Raw genomic sequence first — 24268 nt, 5'->3', positions numbered from 1 at the left:
GAATGCCTTCTGGAAATCCAAATACACTACATCTACCAGTTCTCCTTTATCAACTCTGCTTGTTATATCCTCAAAGAACGCGAACAAATTTGTCAAACATGATTTCCCTTTCACAAAACCACGTTGACTCTGTTTGATTGCGTTAAGCTTTTTTAAATATCCTGCTATTTCTTCCTTAATAATGGACTCTAGCATTTTCCCAATGACCAATGTTAGGCTGACGGGCCTATAGTTTCCTGCTTTTTGTCTCCCTCCCTTCTTGAACAGGGGCATCACATTAGCAGTTTTCCAATCCGCTGGGATCTTTCCGGAATACAGTGAGTTCTGGAATATTTCGACCAATGCCTCCACTATCTCTGCAGCCACTTCCTTTTAAACCCTTGGATGTAGGCCATCAGGTCCGAGTGACTTGTCTGCCTTTAGTCCCATTAGTTTGTTAAATACTTTGTCCCTCGTGATAGAGACTGTTACAAGATCTTTCCTCCCATTAGCTCCTTGCTTATCTGATATCTGTGGGATGTTTATTGTGTCCTCCACTGTGAAGACCGATGCAAAATATTGGTTTAAATTATCTGCTGTTTCCCTGTTCCCCGTTATCAATTCTCCAGTCGCATCCTCCAAGGGTCCCACGCTCACTTTAGCTACTCTCTTTTTATATACTTGTAGAAGCTCTTGCTCCTTGCCAATTTACTTTCATAATCAATTTTCTCCCTCTTTATTAGCTTTTTAATCATCCGCTGCTGGTTTCTAAAAAATTCCCAATCCTCTGGCCTATCACTAGTTTTTGCCACTTTGTATGCCTTAGTTTTTGATTGGATATTCTCCTTGACTGCCTTTGTTCACCACGGGTGGTTCATCCTTCTCATCGAGTCCTGCTTTTTGACCAGGATAAATTTTTGCTGAGCATTATGAAATATCTGCTTAAATGTCTGCCACAGCTCACAGTGACCTTCCCCTTAGTCTATTTTCCCAGCCCGCTTTAGACAACTCTTTCTTAAAATTTATGGATAAAATTTATATGAAAGATGACTTATTGAATACCTGTGAGGCGTGGTCAGACTTTGATAAATTTAGAAAAATGGATGGTTCTTCCATAGAAGAATATACCAACTATATGCAAGATTGCAGCGATTCTACTTGGAATTCCTAAATTAGTACTTTCCTTCAAATTGTTGGATTGTGCTCGGACATCAAACATGGATAGGCTCTCAGTCTTGACTGGAGTTAGATTCAAGGAAAGATACGTTTTTTGATCAGATGTCTGAAGCCTTAAAAACATTTTTTGGGAAAACATTCATTTCCAGCCGTTTTCATGGTACAGATGGGCTCTTCAGCGGTGACACTGAAGATGGAGGATACGAGGCTAGCAGCATTTTGAGGCCGTTCCAATGTGGGGCCTAAACATCAGTATGAAAGAAGAATCACAAGAGGATAGGGACCCTTTTGGCAGCTATAACAGATGGCAGGAATTGGGCAGTTATGGCAGAAAGATGAACCGCAGGAATAACCAAGGAGTGGTCAACAAATGTTCCAGATTTTAATTGTCCAAGAAGGAATAACAGGGTTCTTGAGATGACACATGACGTGGAAGGTTCGGAAGGCAAGGATGACGATACAGGTTGATCGGAAGGAATTGTACTGGTCACGAGAAGCCTCAGTCGGTAATGACTGTCCTAATCACAGATTCATTCAATTGCGCAGTACTAGACAGAGGGTGTATGTCCATAGTATATGGAGTGGACTGGTTACAGTGTTGCATGGATTCTTTAAGTAAGTAAGATCAAAGTAAGGTCAAAGAATATGACAGTTCTACCTGTTTCAGGTTTGGGGATGACAACACATTGAGATGTCTAAAAAGAGTGGTAATTCCATATAAGATAGCAGGGATAAACCACTTTATTCATACAGATGTAGTATCCAGTGAAATACCCTTGCTGTTTAGTAAGCCGTGTATGAAAGAGGCTCAGATGAAATTGGAATTGGAACATGATATGGCGATTGTCTTTGGGAAATTTATAGACTCGCAGTTTACACAGTCGGGACGCTATTGTATTCCTTTAACAAGAACTAACATCTTTAAGCAGAATGTTAAATAGGTATTAATGGCATCCGGAGGTAGGGATTTAAAGGAGAAAAAGTAGATTATTTCAAAACTACATCGACAGTTTGCACATCCATCTTGTCATCGGTTGAAGATTCTGTTCAAAGATGCTGGGGTAATAGATTGGGGTAATAGATAATGACTATTGAGGATATCAGTGAAAAATGTGATATCTGTAAAAAATACAGGAGGATGCCATCGCGACCCATAGTAAGTCTCCCCTCAGTGAGAGACTTTAATGAAACCATAGCGACGGACTTGAAGGTATGGGATTAAAACAAAAACATTTTTCTTCTATACGTTTTAGATATAGCAATTAGATTCGGTCTATCAACGGTAATTCATAGCAAAGACAAAAATGTAATAGTGGACAAGGTAATGGAAAGATGGATAGGAACGGGTCTGGGAGCACTGGCTAGATTTCTAACTGACAACGGAGGAGAGTTTGCCAATGATGAGTTCAGGAGTATGTGTGAAAATATGAATATTGTAGCAATGCACATGGCAGCAGAATGTCCTTTTTGTAATGGGATTTGTGAGAGAAATCATACCGTGATTGACGAAATGCTCCTTAAAATTTTAATTGACCAACCAAATTGTAAATTGACAATTGCTCTGGTATGGGCGGTACATGTGAAAAACACGCTTCAAATGGTTGGGGGCTAGAGTCCCTATCAATTAGGTTATGGCAGAAACCTGAAAATGTGGGATCATCCCCTGGCTTTAGAAGGGATGACAATTAGTTAAATTTTTGCAGAACATTTGAATGCTATGCATGCAGGGAGAAGAGCATTTATTAAGGCGGAGGTTGCAGAAAAAATCAGGAGAGCTTTGAGGTATCAGATCAGACCATCAGAAAAAAATGTTTATACTTATTACAAAAGAGAAGGCCAGAAAGAATGGCGAGGCCCAGGAAAAGTTATAGGCACTGATGGCAAAACAGTAATTTGCAACATGGCAACCAAACCGTTAGAGTACATTCCTTGTGGCTTATTGGCACTGATTATACACTGACAGAATCTGAACAAATGATGGAAACTGATGATGCACCATGAATTTTGCATGCACATATGTCTGAGCTTTGTGAGCAAAATGTTATGTCAAATAATGGGCTAACCGCGTGTGAACAAAGTGATAGTGAAGATCGTGAATAGACTATTTATCCCAAAGGTCAACGACTGAAAGTTGGGACTAGAGTGACATATATGTCAGAAGGGGTTAGTGAATGGTGGGAAGCCATCATTATAGAAAGGCCACAGGAAAATACAAACATTGGCTGAATGTGCAAGACAAGGGACAGGATATCAGGCCTATGGATTGGCAGAAGGAAGTGAGTCCAAGGAAAAGGGTCACAAATTTGTGAGAGGAAGTCTGGTCGTAGGAGGGACAGGTCGAGTAATAGCAGTCCAGAAAAGGATAGGAAATCTAGTAGGGGGACGTAGTTTAACAAGAGCGAGGACCAAAGAGCAGGTGAGGAGCGCCACAAGAAGTAGGAGCCCTTACAATGGAGAAGCTCTAGTGGCTACTAACAGTTTAAATTGTAAATTGTTAAAGAATGCAAAACAAAAATAGCTTGACAGTTGAAGAGAGTTTGGCGTATACACGGAAGTGCCCAATAGAGGACAACCAGCATTGTCCCATAGCTGGATATGTACAGAGAAAGTACTTCCCCATGATACGTATAAAGCTAAGGTCAGATTCATAACTTGGGGATTTGAGGAATGACTAGGCAGCCAAGAAGTTAGAGGAGACTTCCCAACAGCAGGAAAAGTGAGTTGGAGATTTTCCTAGCCCTTTTAGGAACACACTCATGGGAATTTAAGACTATTGACGTCAAAGCAGCATTTTTGCAAGGGGAGAAATTTCAAAGAGAAGTATTTTTAAAGCAACCAAAAGAAGCTGGAAATGTAGAAGGGACATTATGGGCTAAAAGATGCATCCAAGTTGTGGTATTTTTCAGTTAGGTACGTCCTATTAAAAGCTGGTTGTATTCAGCTAAAAGTTGATCCAGCAATGTTTTATTGGTACTATGTAGAAAAAATAACAGGCATTTTCTTGATGCATGTGGACAATTTTCTCTGGGGAGGATCTGCGGCATTTGAGAAATTTGTGGTAAAGTAATAAAAGAATTTAAAATTGGAAGTCGGGCTTCCGGAGTTTTTAAATATATAGGGTTGGACGTTAGGCAGACTAAGTTGGGGGTAATCCTAAATCAACAGTCTTACCTAGAGAATGTTAATAGGATCCCAATAAATCAGGCCAGATCCTCACAAAAGGAAGACCCTTTAACCAAGGAAGAAGCAGACCAGTTGAGAAACTTAATCGGGCAATTAAACTGGCTGTTCATGCAAACTATGCCAGATGCTTGCTATGATGTACCATGCTGAAACATGCTACTGTTGGAGAAGTGCTGAAAGCAAATACAACATTAAAGATATTGAGTTTAGACAAATGTACACTAGGTTTCCAGCATTGGGTGATCCAGAAGAAATGAAATTAGTCATTTTTAGTGACGCCTCACACGCTAATCATCCCAATGTTTTTTCGAGCACAGCAGGGTTCATTATATTTTTGGTGGGAAAAAAATTATAAATGTTGTCCATTTGCTTGGGAATCGAAGAAAATAAAGAGGCTAGTTAAGAGCACATGAGCTGCTGAGACACTTGCACTGGTAGAAGCGATAGATATGGGTATGTATCTATCGACTATTTTAAAGGAACTCATATAAGGGGCATTTGGAGACAAATTTTACTATAGAATGCTACATAGATAACCATTCTCTCTGGGACAATGTCCATTCAACAAAAAGTGTCACGGAAAAGAGGTTGAGTATTGATCTTGTGAGTATGAAAGAAAATTTTGAACGAGAAGAAATTTCCAAAATAAAATGGGTCAACGTGACTCATCAGTGTCGGATTGTTTTATGAAAAGAAGTGCTTGTTTAAAGAAATTGCTGGATGTCTCCGAAGAGGGCCATCTTGTGTTATGATGAGTTGATAGACGATGGGCATTTTTATGTTAAGATCGCTTTATAATTCTTTCAGCAAGTTTTTTTTTGTTGTTAAAAATAGAAGGGGGGAATATACAGTATGTTAATGGCTGGTGCTGTTGAAGGTTGATTGTATAATAATGTAAGATAAAGACGAATGTATCATCATTTTGTCACTCTTCATTTTAGTTTTTAATTTAAATATGTATTTAATTTAAAGAAAAGAGGGGAATCTTTTTGTGTCTAATAAGTTCTGTTGATGGATCTTAAATACCTAGTAGTTGAAAGTAGTAGGGTGAACAGTGTTAGGTTTTGATTAGTTAATTGTACTCAGATGTATATATAAAGAGCCAGCCAGGATTGGCTTGGTGTTGTTAGGAGTGGAGTAGTAAGTTCTGTGGCGAGCAATAAACAGTCTCCACCAAAGCATCCTAGTCTCGGCGTATTCTTCACAAATAGGCTTGGAAGTTTCTAAGAAGTCCCAGCTACTCACAACTTTTAGAATGCCATTTGGAAGATACTGTTTCAGATGGTTGCGTTTTGGTCTGTGCATCAGCCAGGACATTTTCCAACATTGCATGGACAGGATAACAGAAAATGTCCCAGGCTGTATCTGTATACCTGCCAATATTGCAATGATGGGGCGGACCAAGGCAGAGCATGACCGAAACTAACATTTGCTATTGCTGGCTCCTCCTCATGAGGGTCTTGTGTTTAAGAGCAAGATGTGCCAGGTCAACATTGGGCACATCAACTTCTTTGGGGCGATATATTCCACCGCAGGAATATGCCCAGTCCCAGACAGGATCGAAGATGTCAGAGCCATGCTAACTCAGGACTGGGAAGACCTACAACGGTGTCTAGGGCTGTTGAACCTTTTGGCCCTGTACATCCCCCATTTTGCTGAGTGAGCAGCACTGTTCAGGGAACTGTTGCGTAAAGAAAACCCTTACTTGTGGCAGAAAGACCACCAGCAGGTGTTTGAGTCCTTAAAGTTAGCTCTGTCAAGTCATACAGCATACTACAGCATTAGAACCTGACCAAAGAGACCATGATCGAGGTTGATGCCTCCCAGAAGGGATTAGACGCCCGCATCATGCAGTAAGGGAAGGCAGTCACCTTTGCGTCGAAGAATTTGTCACAAACCCAATTCAATTACTCTAACATCGAGCATGAAACCTTAGCTCTGGTTTTTGCTGTTGCTAGATTTCACAGCTACTTGTTCAGAATACATTTTACCATGAAGACTGACCACAAGCCACTTGAAACCATATGGCGCAAACTACTTACGAACCCTCCTCCGCAGTTGCAGAGGCTTTTGGTGAAGGTCCAGGGCTACGATTGTGACATCTGATATAAACTGGGCAGCAAAATGGTCACATGGGACACCATGAGCAGGTTGCCTCACCTGAATAAAGATGCAGATGTCCCTCTAGATTTGCTTGTCCACGGTGTGGATATAGAGATTGAAGATGTCCTGAAGATCGACCTCATGAATTTTGGACCCCACAAATGCAAGCAACTAAGAGATGAGATGGCATGTGACCCTACCCTATTGTTGTTGTGGAAGGATGGCCTGACACCATACAGGAAGTAACTGAACGTCTATGCTGTTTCTGCCCATATCGCGATGAGCTCGGTATATCACAAGGGGTGATTTTCAAAGGGAAACAATACCCGAGGCTCTGCGTTCTGATATTCTAACCCAACTGCATCAAGGGATAAAATATACCAGATGCCTGCCAGAGAGACAGTCTATTGGCCAGGAATCAACAGTGATCTTGAGATGGTGGTGAACTCCTGTGAGGCATGTCATGGTTGTCAGTCAAATCAACAGAAGGAACCCTGGATCTCACATTGAACACCTTCACATCCATGGGTGAAGATTGGCACAGATTTATTTTACATTCAAGGTGATGATTTCCTCCTTGTTATGGATTACTTCACCAAGTTTCTGATTATCAGGCAGCTACTGAGATATATCAAGTGCAGTGGTTGCTGATACAGTCAGTGCTCTGTTCAGCCTATTTGGTATGCCAGAAGATATATAGGAAGATCATTCCAAGACATGTGTGCGAGGTGGAGAGTCCGTCAAGTGAAATTTGCGTCGCATTATCCACAGTCCAACAGCATGACTGAACACATGGTGCACACCATCAAATCAATAATTATAAAGTGCAAGCAGGCAGGCAGGACAAGATCTCAAGGTTGTAATGCTGCACCTCCGAACTACTCCATTGAATATGGGCTGACCATCGCCTGCAGAGTTGATATTTGGAAGGCAGGTAAGAACTACCCTGCCGAGTCATCATCTCTCTAAGTTTTCCACAGTAAAGGATATACTTCTGTCTAAGCAAGGGAAGATGAAAAGCATCATATGACAAGCAAGCAGGACAGGAATTAGCTCGATTGTGAGTAGGATAGAAGGTCAAAGTCCTCAGTCATGCATCGGGAACTTTGTATCCCTCAGAAGTTGTGAGAATATGAGACCAGCCCGGATTGTACGAGGTTCAGCCACCCAATAGTGCGATTCTCAGATGGTACTAAAGTCAACTCAGAGATCTGTGTGATATGTGACAACCCTGTGGCATCAGGGACACAAAGGCATGAATTTTGAAAGCTTGCCGCCAATCTCAGCAGCGAGCTTTAGGAACGGCACGGCGCACAAGTGAGATGTGCGCTGCAGAGCCGTCGCAATATTTTGCGCGGCGGCTCATTAACATGGAGGGGGTGGAACGACCACCCCCGATGACATAGAGGGGGACGGGCATTCCGTCCCCAGCAATGGCGTCCGGTGCCTCCGCACAGGCACCGTTGCCATTTTTAAAGGGCTTCAAGCCCTTCAGTGAAATTTACATTTTTAAAGGTCCCACTGTCCAAAAAATAAAATTAACCTTTTAATTGCACTTTTAATCTCCTTTCCCATCCCCCCACAATGAGAAATCAATATGTAAATTGCCCTCTCGCCCCCAAAAAACATTTTTTGCGATCCCAAACTTTCTTCCCTGCACTTCAGAAACTTTGACCCTCAACCCCTTCCCACCATCCCCACAACCAATAGGGACATTTTTCCCCACTACCCTCCCTACTGCCCTGAAAACTTCACTCCTCCCCCTCCCCACCAGTGTTATGCCTCGGATCTCCGAAGGCGTGGGAGTTCCGGCATCAGGCCAGAATATCGGCGTGGGGTAGCTGTTGGGATGAACTAAGTGATTATTCATTCATGAACATTTATTTGACTGTTTAAATTAAGGTTCCATCGCCAAGCAGTGAAGGGGCCACCACAAGGCCTCGCTGCTGCCAGTAAAATGGGGCGGGGCCTCTCCCGGAAGTATTTTCTGGGCCTCCCTCGCCATGGCCCCTGACGTCGGGGGGGTTGGTAAAATCCAGCCCAAGGTCTGAAGGTCAATGTACAGAGGCTAAGGGCACATAGGAAAAACATGCCACCAGAGTTCTGAGTCAGCAGAGTCTCAGAGGACTCATCAAGGTGAGCTCAGCTCTGAGAAGAGGTTTACGATAACAAGAACAGGATGAATATGCAAACCTCCTTTACGTTTTATCGAGTGTTGAACTTACTTACCTGTAATTAACATTTTGCTTTATTCATATATAGTTAGTCTGAACTACAATATCATTATATATTGTACATTTGGAATAAAGGGGTATGTTGTGGGACGACCTTAAGAGTGGACCACCTTAAGAAGCTGTAAGTGAAGGTCACTGGAGGAAGTCATGTTGTGTCACACATGACCAGGGAGATGTCTGTAGGTGTAGCCTGATAGAGTGAGATGTGTTTAGATGTGGCTCCTGCAGTATCTATTTGTATATATATGTTCTAGTTAAAGTATTATAAAAACACATGTTTTCTTTGGATATTACTTGTAGTCCTGTGAGCCTTACAATAGTTCACATATCAAAGGACAAGTAATATTACAGTGCATATTGAAGAGTCCCCCAATTCTGTCCAGGCACCTGAATCTGATTTTCAGCATCTCAATTGCTTGCTCAGTTACTACTCTGGTGCTCATATGGCTTCAGCTGTACCTTTCCTTGGCATCAGTGCTTGGACTCCACATAGGTGTCATCAGCTGCATCTTTCGAGGATAGCCCTTGTCTCCAAGGAGCCATCCGCTGATTCTACTTGTATGTGTGAATATCTGTGGGAGATTTGACTGGAGCAGGTTGAATACATCATGGTAACTCTCTGAGAATCTTGCACAGATATGTGAAATGATCTTCTCGTAGTTGCAAACCAGCTGATGGACATTGATTAGTTGAAGATTCCATTGTGATCTGGGGGTGCAGTTGATGATTTCCTTGACTTGCTGGATGCTAGCCAAAGCAGTAAAGTCAAGCACCCGCTCATTCTGGCCGGCCTCATTAGTGGCAAAGTGCATGTATGCGAAGGCCCTGGCAAACATGGCATCCATCGCCTGTGAGGTACACTTGTGGGCAGCAGATTGTGAGATATGATAAATATCATCAACAGAGCCCTGGATGTGAGATACGATAAATATCATCAACAGAGCCCTGGAAGGAGCTGGAGGCGAAAAAAAATTAAGGGCTGTTGTGACCTTGATAGCTACTGATAATTTGTGTCCACCTGGTTCATTGGGAAGGAGAGCTTGTTCCAGGAGGCTGCAAATGTCAGTGACCACCTAATGGGAAACTCAGCCTCCTGAGGCACTGGTGCTCAGGCATGCCCAGGAAGCTGTATCCTGTGTTGGGGGAATGGCCTCCTATGGCCTCCTATCTCCAGGGCTAGATCTGTGCATTTTTTTTAACATCAGTTTGTACCCATTGCTGTGACTGACTACTCTATTGCCCGTACAGGTTGAGTGTCAGTCCATGAATAACTGTACATGAAATAAATTATACCATTTTGTTTCTTAGCACTATGGCGCTCTTATTAAAATGTAGATAATAAAAATATCCGGTACACTAGCAGTGTTTGCAGCTGGGGGAGAAAAGGCAATGCAAAGTACCCGAAGACACACGTATTAAGGATATGACCCTTCACACAGAAAAATGAAAAAAGGAGAGATAGTCAAACTGATGATATTTATCTTTACAACCCATCAACCTCAAACTCTAATTTGAAGCTTACACAACAGGTAAAGGACACTACTTTCGGACTCTTATGTTTGAGCTGTGGGTTGCAGCTGAGGAATGATAGACACAATTATTCTTCAATAGAGTTGATTTCAGTTAATTATTTGCATGTGATAAGTGAACATTTCTGATTAGCAAGGTTATAATTACTCCATGGATGTCACAGGTAGAGGGATGTCATTATGTTCTCATAGTACAGTGCTGTATCATTTCCTATTTCCTGACTGAAATTGGGAGGGGACAAAATTGACTGAAAATATATAATTCATTCTGATTGCCATCAAATCAAACCCCATGTTCAATTCTAAGCAAACAGCTGTTACCAAAGTGATTATTTGAACACTGACTGTTTACAAAGGTAGCAGAGAAATGGTCTCTCTCACTGAAATACAAAACTCAGAAATATTGTACCAATTTGTCATCAGCATTCTGAATACCTTTTATTGTATTGAGTTCACAAGTTGAATATATGTTTTGTGCAGCCTGAGTAATGTAATGAGCCATCCCAAATGTCACGTCAGTGGTAAAACTTTGTATATACTTTCTTCTGTTGCAGCTTTCTCTTCACATTTTAAACAAAGAATTTATTTATTTTCTTTCTTTTCAAATTGATTGTCAGAATAGATAAAGCCACATTGTTGTGGGACCGACTTTCAGTTTAGGCGCACAAGTTGGGGAGGCAGATGGGTGGAGTTCGCCTGTTGTGCCAAACCAACTCCCTGAGGCAGCGCACTATTTGGGAGGGGCAGCAAATTGGTCGACTTACAGTCAGAACCTCGAAGGGGAGATGATTTGGGGCAGGAAGGGGAGGGGTGGAGGGAGTAGAGAAAGCCGCACACAGGCCAGCAGTCAGCCGGATTACATTCCTGTTCCTCCTGAACCCACAAAAATAAAAGTTCACAAATCATTCAAGCCATTTCTTTTGAGCAGCTGCCAACTGTTACTTTAAGGACCACTGGCTGGGCTGCTCAATGGGCAGAGAGTGAGCAACACACACACTCTGTCCGTTAGGACTCCAATAGCATTTGGAGGTATAATGTGCGTCGGATCATCCTGATTTATATATTAAAACTGGCCTCACACCTGAGACAGGTGGGCAAGGTGGCAGCATCTGGGATGCCAGCTTAAACAAGGCTTTAAGAATTCTGGTGTCATCTTGGGGCAGGTACTGCCCATTTATGCCAAGCAGAAGTGGTTAAAATTGGATCCTGTGAGTATATGCTGAAACATTAAACAATGCGAATGTCTACTGAACAGTGAGAATTATTTAGTTGGCTGCACAAACAAAGCAAAGATAACCTGTTTTTGATTATTCGAGTGTCATTTTACTGGCAAAATGTTAACTTTTTTTTTATTCATTCATGGGATGTGGGCATCGGTGGCTAGGCCACCATTTATTGCCCATCCCTATAATTGTGCTTGAGAAGGTGGTGGTGAGCTGCCTTCTTGAACTGCTGCAGTGAGGTAGGTACACCCACAGTGCTGTTAGGAAGGGAGTTCCAGGATTCTGACCCAGAGACAGTGAAGGAATGGTGATATAGTTCCAAGTCAGGAAAGTGTGTGACTTGGAGAGGAACTTGCAGGTGGTGGTGTTCCCATGCATTTGCTGCCCTTGTCCTTCTAGTTGATAGAGGTCGTGAGTTCGGAAGGTGCTGTCGAAGAAGCCTTGGTACGTTGCCGCAGTGCATCTTGTAGATTGTACACATTGCTGCCAGTGTGCATCGGTGGTGGAGGAAGTGAATATTGAAGGTGGTGGATGGGGTGCCAATCAAGCGGGCTGCTTTGTCCTGGATGGTGTCGAGCTTCTTGAGTATTGTTGGAGCTGCACCCATCCAGGCAAGTGGAGAGTATTCCATCACACTCCTGACTTGTGCCTTGTAAATGTGGACAGGCTTTGGGGAGTCAGGAGATGAGTTACTCGCTGCAGAGTTCCTAGCCTCTGACCTGCTCTTGTAGCCATGGTATTTATATGGCTACTCCAGTTAAGTTTCTGGTCAATGATAACTCCTAGGATGTTGATAGTGGGGGATTCAGTGATTGTAATGCCATTGAATGACAAGGGGAGATGGTTAGATTCTCTCTTGTTGGAGATGGTCATTGCCTGGCACTTGTGTAGCACGAATCTTACTTGCCACTTATCAGCCCAAGCCTGGATATTATCCAGGTCTTGCTGCATTTCTACAAGGACTGCTTCAGTATCTGTGGAGTCAGGAATGGCGCTAAACATTGTGCAATCATCAGCAAACATCCCCCCTTCTGACCTTATGATTGAAGGAAGGTTATTAATGAAGCAGCTGAAGATGGTTGGGCCCAGGACACTACCCTGAGGAACTCCTGCAGTGATGTCCTGGAGCTCAGATGATTGACCTCCAACAAACACAACCATCTTCCTTTGTGCTAGGTATAACTCCAACCAGCGGAGGGTTTTCCCCCTGATTCCCGTTGACTTCAGTTTTGCTAGGACTCCTTGATGCCATATTCAGTCAAATGCTGCCTTGATGTCAAGGGCAGTCACTCGCACCTCACCTCTTGAGTTCAGCTCTTTTGTCCATGTTTGAACCAAGACTGTAATGAAGTCAGGAGCTGAGTGGCCCTGGCGGAACCCAAACTGAGCATCACTGAGCAGGTTATTGCCAAGCAAGTACTGCTTGATGGCACTGTTGATGACACCTTCCATCACTTTACTGATGATTGAGAGTAGACTAATGGGATGGTAATTGGCCGGGTTGGACTTGTCCTGCTTTTTGTGTACAGGACATACCTGGGCAATTTTCCACATTGCCGGGTAGATGCCAGTGTTGTAGCTGTACTGGAACAGCTTAGCTAGGGGCGCAGCAAATTCTGGAGCACAGGTCTTCAGTACTATTGCCGGAATATTGTCAGGGCCCATAGCCTTTGCAGTATCCAGTGCCTTCAGTCGTTTCTTGATATCACGCGGAGTGAATCGAACTTAAACACAATCTATTAAATTGCAATGTAAAATACAATTCCACGCCATTTAAATCAAAATAGTTTTTTCTAGTTTCATCTAAGGATGACTCTAACTAACAGAAACACAATTGCATATAATGATTATCTCAGAGCTATGACTTTGTCTCTGTTTACATTATTCAAATATTTATTTTCCAAATTCCATTGAAAGTTTCTTGTTTATGTTAACGATGCATATATTACCACATTCACAATTCAAATTATATAATTTTGCACTTCACATGAAGGCATTTTCTCCAAATTAAAGGTGCTTTAAAGTATGTTAAAACCATTTTACACATGTTCATAGTGATCCATTAAGGGTACTGCTTTGCCTGTGCAAGAAACAGATTTTAATTAATGAGACTTCTGAAATAAATTCTAAGGAAATTTGTACAATCAATAAATGCTGCCCCAGCAAGTTTAAAATTGTTTCCATTTTTGTTTGCTTTTATCTGCATTGACATCATAGAACAATTCAACTCACATCTCAGTTCACACAGCTTCAGTACCATGCTCTCCAACAATTGATAACTCCCTTATTGAAGTTATACAGGGAATAGGTAATACCTCAGAATAATAATGAGGCAGTTATATTGTTGAGGGTTCTAATGACATCATACCTTGTAAGCACAAGGCTAAAGGGGAAGGAACGGATGATGGGAATGCTTTTAGTCAGATTTAAGAAGAAGACTAGCAACAAAAAATGCATTTATTTATTAAGGAAATTTCTGTAAAGATTCTCCAGAACCTTTGCCATAACTTCTGTGGAGCAGCTCTGGAAAGCCAGGAAAAACAATGTAAATTCACTTCATAATGCCTTTGACGTACAAAAACACCTCAAGGCATTTCTCAAGAGATGGAATAATGGGCATTGAGGTGGACATAACGGTGACCAAAAGATTCATCAACAGGTAGGGTACAAGATGGCTCTTAAAACAGAAGGAGGTGGATGGGCCTGGACAGAAACCCCAGGTCCTAGGTCCTAGATGCCTGAAGGCTCAGCCACCAATGAGTGAACCAGCAGTGGGGGGGGGAATGCACAGGAAGGCTACAAGAGCAACATATCAACACAGAGCATAGAAGCAGGCATAGGTTATTCAGTTCCCCAAGCCTTCTTTGCCATAGAATTAGATCATGGCTGGTCTGTACCTCAACTCCATTTACCTTAGCTCGAGATCTCTTGATATGCATACCTAACAAAAATCTATAGGTCTCTAATTTTGAAAGGTCCAATTGTTCTAGCATCCATAGCCTTTTGGGGAGAGAATTCCAGATTTCTACTGCCATTTGTGTGGAAAAAGTGCTACCTGATTTCACTCCTAAATGTTTTAGCTCTAATTTTAAGATTATCCCTCTTCATTCTTGTTTTCACAATCAGAGGAATTAGTTTCACAGTTGGCACAGAAGGAAAGGGCCAAGCCCATGAAGAGATTTAAAATACAAGGATGATAACTGTAAATCGGAGGTGTTGGTATCCAGAAATCAGAGTAGATGGTGAGTGGGATTTTGCGGCATGATAGGATAAAGGCAGCAGAGCTTTGGATGGGCTGTAGTTTATAGTGGCTGGAGAATAGCAGGCTGAGCACGAGATCATTGGATGAGCTGAATCTGAAGGTAGCAAAGATATGGATGAGGGTTTCAGTAGCCGATGGGCTGAGGCAGGCTATATTATGGCAGTGGCCTGGGAGGGAAATTGAATTGGTGACAAGGGTGCAGATTTTATGGTAGGAACCAATTCGATGGTTTCTGTCTTCCCAATGTTTAACTTAGAGAAATTTGAGGCTTATGCAAGACTGGATGTTAGACAAGTAGTCGTACTCATATCAACACAATACAGATCAGAAGTTAGGAGGCAGTCTAAAGGGAATCTTCCACCCCCCCCAACTCCTGCTTCTATTTCTGATCTACATGCTCCTCGGAAGCAAAACCTCATGTTCCAAATGTGCACCGACAACAGCTCTAGCTCACTACCACCTCTCTCAACCCCTCCATCATCTCCCATTTGTCAGACTGCTTGTCTTCCGGTACAGGATGTGCAGAAATTCCTTCCAACTAAATGTTGAGAAGACCAAAGGAATTGTCTTTGTTCCCCATCACAAATTCCATTCCTTAGCAATCAGCTCCATCCCTCTCCCTGGCAACTGTCTGAGGCAGAACGAAATTGTCTGAAACCTTGGTATGATACTTGACCCCAAGTTGAGCTTCCAACCATAGAGCACTAAGACTGCCTGTTTATACCTCTGTAGCATTTCCATGCCTCAGCTCATTTGCTGCTGAGACCCTCATCCATGCCTTTGTTATCTCTAAACTTGACTATTCCAATGCATTACTGGCTGGTCTCTCACATTCCACCCTCCATAAACTTAAACTCATCCAAAGCTTTGTTGCCCCTGTCCTAACTCACACCAAGTCCCATTTACCCATCACCCTTGTGCTCACTGACCTACATTGGCATTCAGTTGAGTTAAGCCTCAATTTTAAAATTTTCAACCATGTTTTCAAATCTCTCCATGGCCTCACCTCTCCATTTGTAATCTCCTCCAGCCCTACAACCTTCCGAGATATCTGCGCTCCTCCAATTCTATCCCCTTGCGTATCCCAGATTTTAACTGCTCCACCATTGTTGGCTATGCCTTCAACTGCCCAAGCCCTAAGCTCTGGAATTTCCACCTTAAACCTCTCTACCTCTCTATCTCTCTCTCCTCCTTTAAGCCATTCCTTAAAACCTATCTCTTTGACCTAACTTTTGCTCATCTGCCCCAACATCATCTTCTGTGATTCGCTGTCACATTTTGTATGATAACACTCCTCTGCAGTGCCTTGGGATGTTTCACAACATTAAAGGCGCAATACAATTATAAGTTATTGTTGTTATTGTGAGTCAGACTAATGATCTGTCCACATAAAGATGCTTTTTGTTATAATATAGTCCAGAGACAAACAGAATCTGTTACACACTTAAACATCAATTGTAGAGAACCACAATATGCTGGATTTTAAGACAAGTTGATACTCCAATAGAGTCAAGAATCTTGCTCAGGGCAGACTGCAGTGGAAGAAATGGGTTGCATCATATCTACTAGGTACAAAAGAGTCTACTGCTTCTCTATTAATGCAGAGCTGAAAGCAGAAATTCAGCACACAGGCATAAGCCCACTTAGCATTCGGGCTCCAATACTCTGTGTCACTGCGCAACCCTTAAATCATTTAGCCTCTTGTATACTTTTTTTCAATGTAAAGTAAAATGGAATAAACTGAAAGCCTGTGTAAAAGCTTTGAAAGATGAAGGGAGCATTACCTATGGTGGGGAAGCATGCTGAAATAATAATGGAAACACTGTAGATATAACTGATAATGTGGACATTTTGTCATTCTTGGCAGCTCTGAAAAAGCTATTACATTGATTTTCTGCTGGAGGATCTTAGCAGTGCAGCAGTAAACACTTGCTTCACACTTCTGTGGCTGCCGATTGGAATCCCTGCAGAGGACAGAATAAATCTACAGTTCAGCTGATCTGATGAGGTTGGCAAAGTTTTTAGGCAGGTGCATGGTGAGGAGTTGCGAGGATGGTTAACTGATCACCATAAAAGTCCTCTTGGGAAAGGCAATACCTATCTAGTAAATCATACCGATCGGAAAAGATTGAACAGGCTGGTGATCTTTTCTCCAGAAAAAAAGCGGGCTGAGGAATGGCCTAATAAAGTTCATTAAGGTGATGAAAGGATTTGATAGGAGAGATGTGGAGAAGATGCTTCCACTTGGGAGACCAAAACTAGAGACCAGAAATATGATAGTTACCAAAAATCCAATAGGGAATTCAGGACAGTAGTTAGAATGTGGAACTTGATACCACATGGAGCAGTTGAGGCAGATGGTATAGATGCATTTAAGGGAAAGCAAGATAAATACATGAGACAGAAAGGAGTAAAAGGTTCTGCTGATAGGGATAAATGAAGAGGGGTGGGAGGAGGCTGTGTGGAGCATAAACACCAGCATGGACCACTTGAGATAAATAACCTGCTTCTGTCCTGTACATTCCATGTAATTCTATGTAATACAGTATAACCTCTCAACCATACCATGCTGCCTACCTTATGTGATTAAATGCTCAAAACTCCTCACATCATTTAGCACAAGGATTAGAGGTAAATTCTGAACAATAATTTTAAGTTTGCACAACCAACATTTATTTTTTACCATTTTAACTGAGTCTTCCTCATCTACATAAAATATATTTTTTTAATATGTTAATTTCTTGTTAAATGCCGATTACGGCTGCCTAGTGAAAAGTCCACGAGCCTCGTAATGTACACATATCGGGTATATTCTAAGCCAACTTTAAATAAGTATAACTGCAGCATACAGAGACAGCACAGCTGTATACTAGCAGCTAGCATAGCCTAAACTCAGGAATTACTGGCTTGTTGCCAGTAATGGATCCTATTCAATGTTAGAGTAATTAGCATTTATGGAGAAATGAACAGGATGAGCAGGAGAAGAGCTCACAGGAGCTGAGGGCCATAGGGAGAAAACCTATTGGTCTTGGAGGTGCCTGATCCACCTTGAGTATTGCTCCTGAACTCTCTATTGCCACAGCAATACTTACATAAAGTTTAGAAGCTTCAATCACTTCCAACAGAACAGGCATTCACATTTTTATTACTATGCTGAGTTTCCCAGAATACAGGGCATAACTGATAGGACATGTGGGTCTTTTCAGGACTGATTTGTGAATCTATGTTCTACGTGAACAGGAGATGATATGCAATGAATGTATTGACAGCAGCTGAACACTGCTGAAGTATCAAAAAAGTAAATACTAGGTAACTAGATACATGCATAACATCTATATCCTGAGGCAATCAGTCATTCCACAATTGCTCTCAGGTAAGGTAAGGTTGAACTGCTAGTTTATTCCCTGCTGTAGCTCAACTGAAAAGCAATATAAACACAAGATTTCAAACAACGAAAGTCAAGTAAATATTTGCCATTTGAAAGTAATGTTTCAGATGCTTAAGCTAGTTGGGGAGGAACTTTATAATTTACCCCAGTGAGCAAATCATGAAAATTCATCCCCTCAGTAATAGGAGTGGAGCTCAATGGACCAAATATGTATATAAACAAGACCAATCTCTGTTGGTGAATTCTGTGACTTTTTTCTCTGTTTCTTTCTCTGTTTCCATCTCTGTCTTTCTCTCTCTCTCTCAGCACTTGGAGGTAGAATCATAGAATGCTACAACACAGAAACAGGCTATTCAGGTCCTCATGTCTGCACTGTCACCTTTCTCCACAAATCACCTAATTTCCTGATTGTTTAGCATACCCTTTAATATTCGTTTTTTTTTATTCATTCACGGGATGTGGGCGTCACTGGCTAGGCCAGCATTAATTGCCCATCCCTAATTTCCCTTGAGAAGATGGTGGTGAACTGCCTTCTTGAACCGCTGCAGTCCATGTGGGGTAGTTTTTAAGCAACTAACTAATTTCTTCTTAAAAGAGTTAGTGAACTCTGCTTCAACAGTAGGTACCAATTACAGGTTGGCAAAACTGTATAGTTACATCACAAAATAGTTTTAGAAAGAAATAGCTTGCATTTTTATAGAATCTTTCATGACTTTAGGATGTTCCAAAGTACTTCACAGCTAACAAAATACTTTTGAAGTGCGGTCACTGTGTTATGTAGGAAAATGTGGCAATCAGCTTGCACACAACATGATTCCCCCAAACAACAGTAAGATAAATGACCAGATAAACCAGTTGTAGTGAGAATGTGAAGGATAAATATTGTCCATGAAATGGGAGGACTCCCTCCTTTTCTTCAAATAATGCAGGGGAGCTTTCATGAACACCTGACGGAACAGACAGGGCCTCATTTAATGTCTCAATCAAAAGACAGCACCTTCAACAATGCAGCACACACTCAGTACTACACAAAATAGTCAGCCTGGATTATGTACTGCAGTCTCTTGGGTGGGGCTTCAACCATCAGAGATGAGAATGGTATCACTGAGTCAAGGCCAACACCGAAGGGGACAAAACTTGACCACGCTGACATCCTTATACAGGAATGCTAGAAGCATTGGAAGAAACGTGCCTGAACAGAAAGCTGTTGTGATAGTAGGGGACCACAAGATGATGGGAATATCAGAGGCATGGTTAACACCAAAGAATTAAAATGAATTTAACAGTCAAGGGCACAGCATATTCAAAAATCACAGACGGACGAGAAAACATGGAGCCAAGTATGATAAGGACAATGGGAGGGTAATAAAAGTTGATCCTGTGGGAAGGAGGAGTTAAGCTGCATAAGGAACCATTTTGGTTCTCCTAAGAAAAATCCAATCTAATACTAAAGGTATGGTTCAGACCATTAGTTTAGTGCAGACCTCTAATTTAATGCAACAAGTAGACAGTGCTCTACACAGAGATAGGAACGGTATATGAGAACAGGAGTGTTATTTTTATGGGGAAATTCAACCAAGTCTGCATTGGCAATGAGTTAGTAAATATAATGAATATGTTATGAATCAGTGTGCGAGGGAAGCCCTAAGAGGCAGAGGACATCATGACCTAGTATTCACAAATGATCCAGACAGTATGCAGGAAATGGAAGTTATAACATACCTTTAGACAGTGACATAGAATGGTCAAGTTTAACATGATATGGAATTCATAGATCAGAAGCCAGCTTACAACTTAAAAAAAAACTAAATTTGAAAAAAAAATAAACAAATGAGATCAGAATTAAAACAAGTGGATTTGGGGTGGATGTTCACCAACATTTCATAAGATAACTGAAATATCTCTTAAAGCTTGTGAAAATGGTTTTCTACTGTGTTTACTGTTACATCAAAGGGCTGTGAGTCCTTCAACAGTAACTTCCACATGATTCAGCTCCTAGTGGTTTATTTCACAACATGTTTTGATACTTATTCATTCAAAAGTGTTATAATACAACTGTCTTCATATTTCGTTAAATGACGAGCAAGTAATACAATCTGGTTCGAAGACCCAGAATTGATCAGACCTGACTTGTAGGCTGCCTCCTTGGCTGTGGATTTCTGAGCATTCCAAGAATTCTAACCTTAAAAGGGGAGTGCTCTATTCTTACATTATTTGGCTGTCTTGGGCTGAATGTACATATCTCTATTTTTATCTTCTGATCATTAACTGTGCCATTGTGCCACCTCTGCATTAGCTGACAATGGATGGATCATGCCATGTATTGCCAAGTAGTGCCAAAAATCATCTCTTATCTAGGCTGGAAAAACAATTCCTCTCAGGAATGTGTGAGCTTCTATTATCAGAATACCAACTTACCACTGACCTTGCATCATGCTTCCAAGTCTTTTTTAGATATGTGGGTCTCTTAGCAACCAACCCTCTTATCTATTCTTTGTCTTTGAGTAGCCAAGCTGTCTTTTGTTCACACGCACAGATTCAAGTCAGTTTCTCCCTTTCCACTGCTGGTGCAAAGCGAGCTGGGATTCTTGACTACTTTTTAGAGTTCTAACAATGTTAAAATATTCTAACAGCCTGCAGCACACTAGTCTCAGACTAAACAAGCATAGCTACATGGATTCAAAAAAAAAACAAATTAATAATGAAATAAAGAGGGAAATAGTCCTTACAAATCCTACTAGGGAGAAAAGAGAAGAGGACTGAAATAAATATAGGAACAAACAGAAGTGTATCGAAAGGTTGATCAGAACAGTAAAGAGAACCGAGAAAAAAACATTGTACAGAGGCAAAGTGTAACAATCAAAAACTACAGCAGAACAACAACACTGCTGCACTAGATGAAATAAGAATATTAAATGTTGTAAAATAAGAGGTAGAATTCATCCTTTAGAACACCAAATAAAACTGAAATGGTATATTCATCAGGTGGAGGAATGAGGTTTATCGATACAAAATTGGCTACGGGGCAGAAAGCAGAGTAGTGGTAAATAATTGTGTTTTTCAAACTGGGTGGAAATTTACTGTGTCTCCTGGGTGTCAGTGGTAGGATCATTGCTCGATTTGATAGCTATATTAATGTCTTGGAACAGGGTATACAACAACAACTTGCATTGTATAGCACCTTTAATGTGATAATAAATCGCAGAGCATTAGCAAACATTAGGGCGGCACAGTGATGCAGTGGTGAACACCGCAGCCTCACAGCTCCAGGGACCCGGGTTCGATTCTGGGTACTGCCTGTGCAGAATTTGCAAGTTCTCCCTGTGACTGCGTGGGTTTTCGCCGGGTGCTCCGGTTTCCTCCCACTGCCAAAGACTTGCAGGTGATAAGTACATTGTAAATTGCCCCTAGTGTAGGTAGTCTAGGGAATATGGGATTATTCTAGGGTTAATATAAATGGGTGGTTCTTGGTCAGCACAGACTCTGTGGGCCGAAGGGCCTGTTTCAGAGCTGTATCTCTAAATAAATAAATAAAAATTTGACAACAAGAAACATAAAGAGATATTAGGACAGATGAGCAAAAGCTTGGTCAGAGGCTTTAAAGAGCGTCTTAAAAGGAGGAGAGAGAGCTAGCAATGTGGAGGGAATTCCAGAGCTTATTGCCTAGGTGGCTGAAAACATGACTACCAAAGTGGAACAACTAAAATCAGGATGCACAGGAGGCCAGAATGGAAGAGCGCAGAGATCTCGGAGAGTTGTAGGACTGGAGGAGGTTACAGAGATAGGAAGGGGAGAGCCCGTGGAGGGATTTAAAAACAAGGATGAGAATTTTAAAATCAAGATGTTGCTCAAGTGGGAGCCAATGTAGGTCAATAAGCACAGGGATGATGCGTGGACAGAATGTAGTGCAAGTTAGGACACGGGCAGCAGGGTTTTGGATGAGCCTAAGTTCAGGGAGGGTGCAAGGTGGGCAGCCATAGTATTGCATAGCTGAGTTCAAAGCCAAGCAACACATGGATGAGGGTTCCAGCAGCAAATGAGCTGAGGCAGGGTCGAAGACAGGCAATGGTGGATGGGAGGATTCAGGAAAGGGTAGATTTTAAAGTAATAAGAGAAATGTCAAGGCTGTAGAAGAGTAAAAATAAGCAGAGTGGGTCAGGAAGGACAGAATGCTTAACAAAGCTGATGGGGCATTAGGTACTAGGCTGACATCAGAGAAAACCAGAAATAAAGTAAAACTAAAGGCATTATATTTGAATGTGTGAAGCAGTCACAATGAATTAGATGAATTAGTAACACAGAGAGAAATTAATGGGGTTGATCGAATGGCCACTATGGAGTCATGGTTGCAGAGCCACCAAGGTTGGGAATTAGATTGTCCAGTATACTTGACTTTTAGAAGGGATAGACAAAATGGAAAAGGAGGAGGGGTAACCCTGATAATAAAGGATGGGATAAAGACAGTGGAGGGTAAGGATATTAGCTCAGGAAATCAAGATGTAGAATTAGTTTGGAGAAAGCTAAGAAACAAGCGGCAGAAAACGATGGTAGAAGTAGTTTATAGGCCCCCTCACAGTAGTTATATTGTCAGGCAGAATATGAATCAGGAAATTAAAGATGCATGTAACAAGGGTAAATACAGTAATCATGAGGAATTTAATCTTCATATAGACTTAGTAAACAAAATGTGCAAGAATAGTATAGAGGACAAGTTCATAGAATGCATTCAATTTTGTTTTCTAGATCTGGATGTCAAGGAATCAATAAGGGAAGTGGCAATTTTAGATCGGTGCACGAGCAGCAAGAGAAGCTGTTGCAGGTGATTCTATGGCTATGACTGGATCGATAAGAAAGGATCCAGATGAGGGAGTCCTACCCATTTGGACTATGGAGGAGAAGTGTTGGAGGAGGATGGGATGATCAACTGTGTCAAAGGCTGCAAACAAGGTGAGAAGGAAGAGGATGGATAGTTTATCATGATCACAGTCACATAGGATTTCACTTGCTACTTTAGTAAGTGCCATTTCATTGCTGTGGCAAGGGCAGAAATCGTATTGGAATGGTTCAAATAGGGAGTTGTGGCAAAGATGGGCTTGGATTTGGGAGGCAACAACACATTCAAGGACTTGCAGGCGAAAAGGGATGTTGGAAATGAGGTCGTAGTTGGCAAGGACAGTAGGATCAATGGTTTATTTTTTTGAGGCGGTGAGTGATGAAGGCAAATTTGAAGGGTTTCGGAGGAGCAGAATCTGTTAACAATATCAGCTAACATGAGGTCCAGGACAAGCAAGTTGAATGGTCCAACATTTAGTGGGAATAGGATTGAGGAAGCAAGAAGTGTGTCTCATGGACTATGAATGAGATCAGAGAGGACATGAGGGGAGATAGAAGAGAACCTAGAGAAAGATAAAAGTTCAGGACTAGGGCCTAGGGAAACCTTTGGGGAAGTTTGACTTGGTGGGCTAGGGGAAGGGAGGGAAGCAGAAGAGACAGCTGAAAGGATGGTCTAAACCTTAGTGGCAGAGAAGTCCATGACCTCCTCACACTTATAGTTGGAGGTGAGGGTGAAGGAGACAGGGGAGATGGATTTAAGAATATGGTATGCAGTAAGGAAAAGAAACCTGAAGTTATTTTTGCATTTCAGCATGATCCAGGAATAGTGAGCAGATTTTAGAGAGGCAAGCAGGACCTGACAGTGCTTTATATGGTCCAGCCAGATATGAAAGTGAATGACTAAACCAGTTGCAGATCTATGAGGCATAATTTCAAAGCCTACAGATGAAATGAAACTCAGAAATGTAGTAAACAATGAAGAAGATTGTAACCGACTTCAGAAGAACACAGATATAGACTGGTGACATAGGCAGACACAAAGCAGATGAAATTTAACACAGGAAAGTGTGAAGTGATATATTTTGGTTGGGAAAATGAGGAGATGCAATACAAACTAAAGGATACAATTTTAAAGGGTTTTCAGGAACAAAGAGACCTGGGGGTGTATGTACACAAATTGTTGAAGGTGGAAGGATAAGCTGAGACGGCTATTCTAAAAGCATACGAGATCCTTGGCTTTATTAATAGAGGAATAGAGTACAAAAACAAGGAAAATATGCTGAACATTATGAATCACTGGTTAGGCCCCAGCTAGAGGAGATGAACATTTTAGGAAGGATGTCAAGGCTTTGGAGAGG

General features: G+C 41.7%; 1 long non-coding RNA gene across 1 annotated transcript in view; it reads left to right on the top strand.

The window, feature by feature from the left end:
* The window catches only part of LOC137377928 (uncharacterized), a 254116-nt gene extending 231098 nt beyond the window's left edge, over positions 1-23018 (top strand). Inside the window, exon 3 of the long non-coding RNA XR_010976516.1 lies at positions 22821-23018. This is a non-coding gene — a long non-coding RNA (uncharacterized lncRNA). The remainder of the gene's footprint in view (positions 1-22820) is intronic.
* The last annotated feature ends 1250 nt before the right edge of the window (positions 23019-24268 follow it).

The sequence above is a fragment of the Heterodontus francisci genome, chromosome 15 (genome assembly GCF_036365525.1).
Source record: "Heterodontus francisci isolate sHetFra1 chromosome 15, sHetFra1.hap1, whole genome shotgun sequence".
Lineage (NCBI taxonomy): Eukaryota > Metazoa > Chordata > Chondrichthyes > Heterodontiformes > Heterodontidae > Heterodontus > Heterodontus francisci.
The sequence above is the reverse complement of the archived record's forward strand: the minus strand, read 5'-3'. Positions and strand labels throughout refer to the sequence as shown.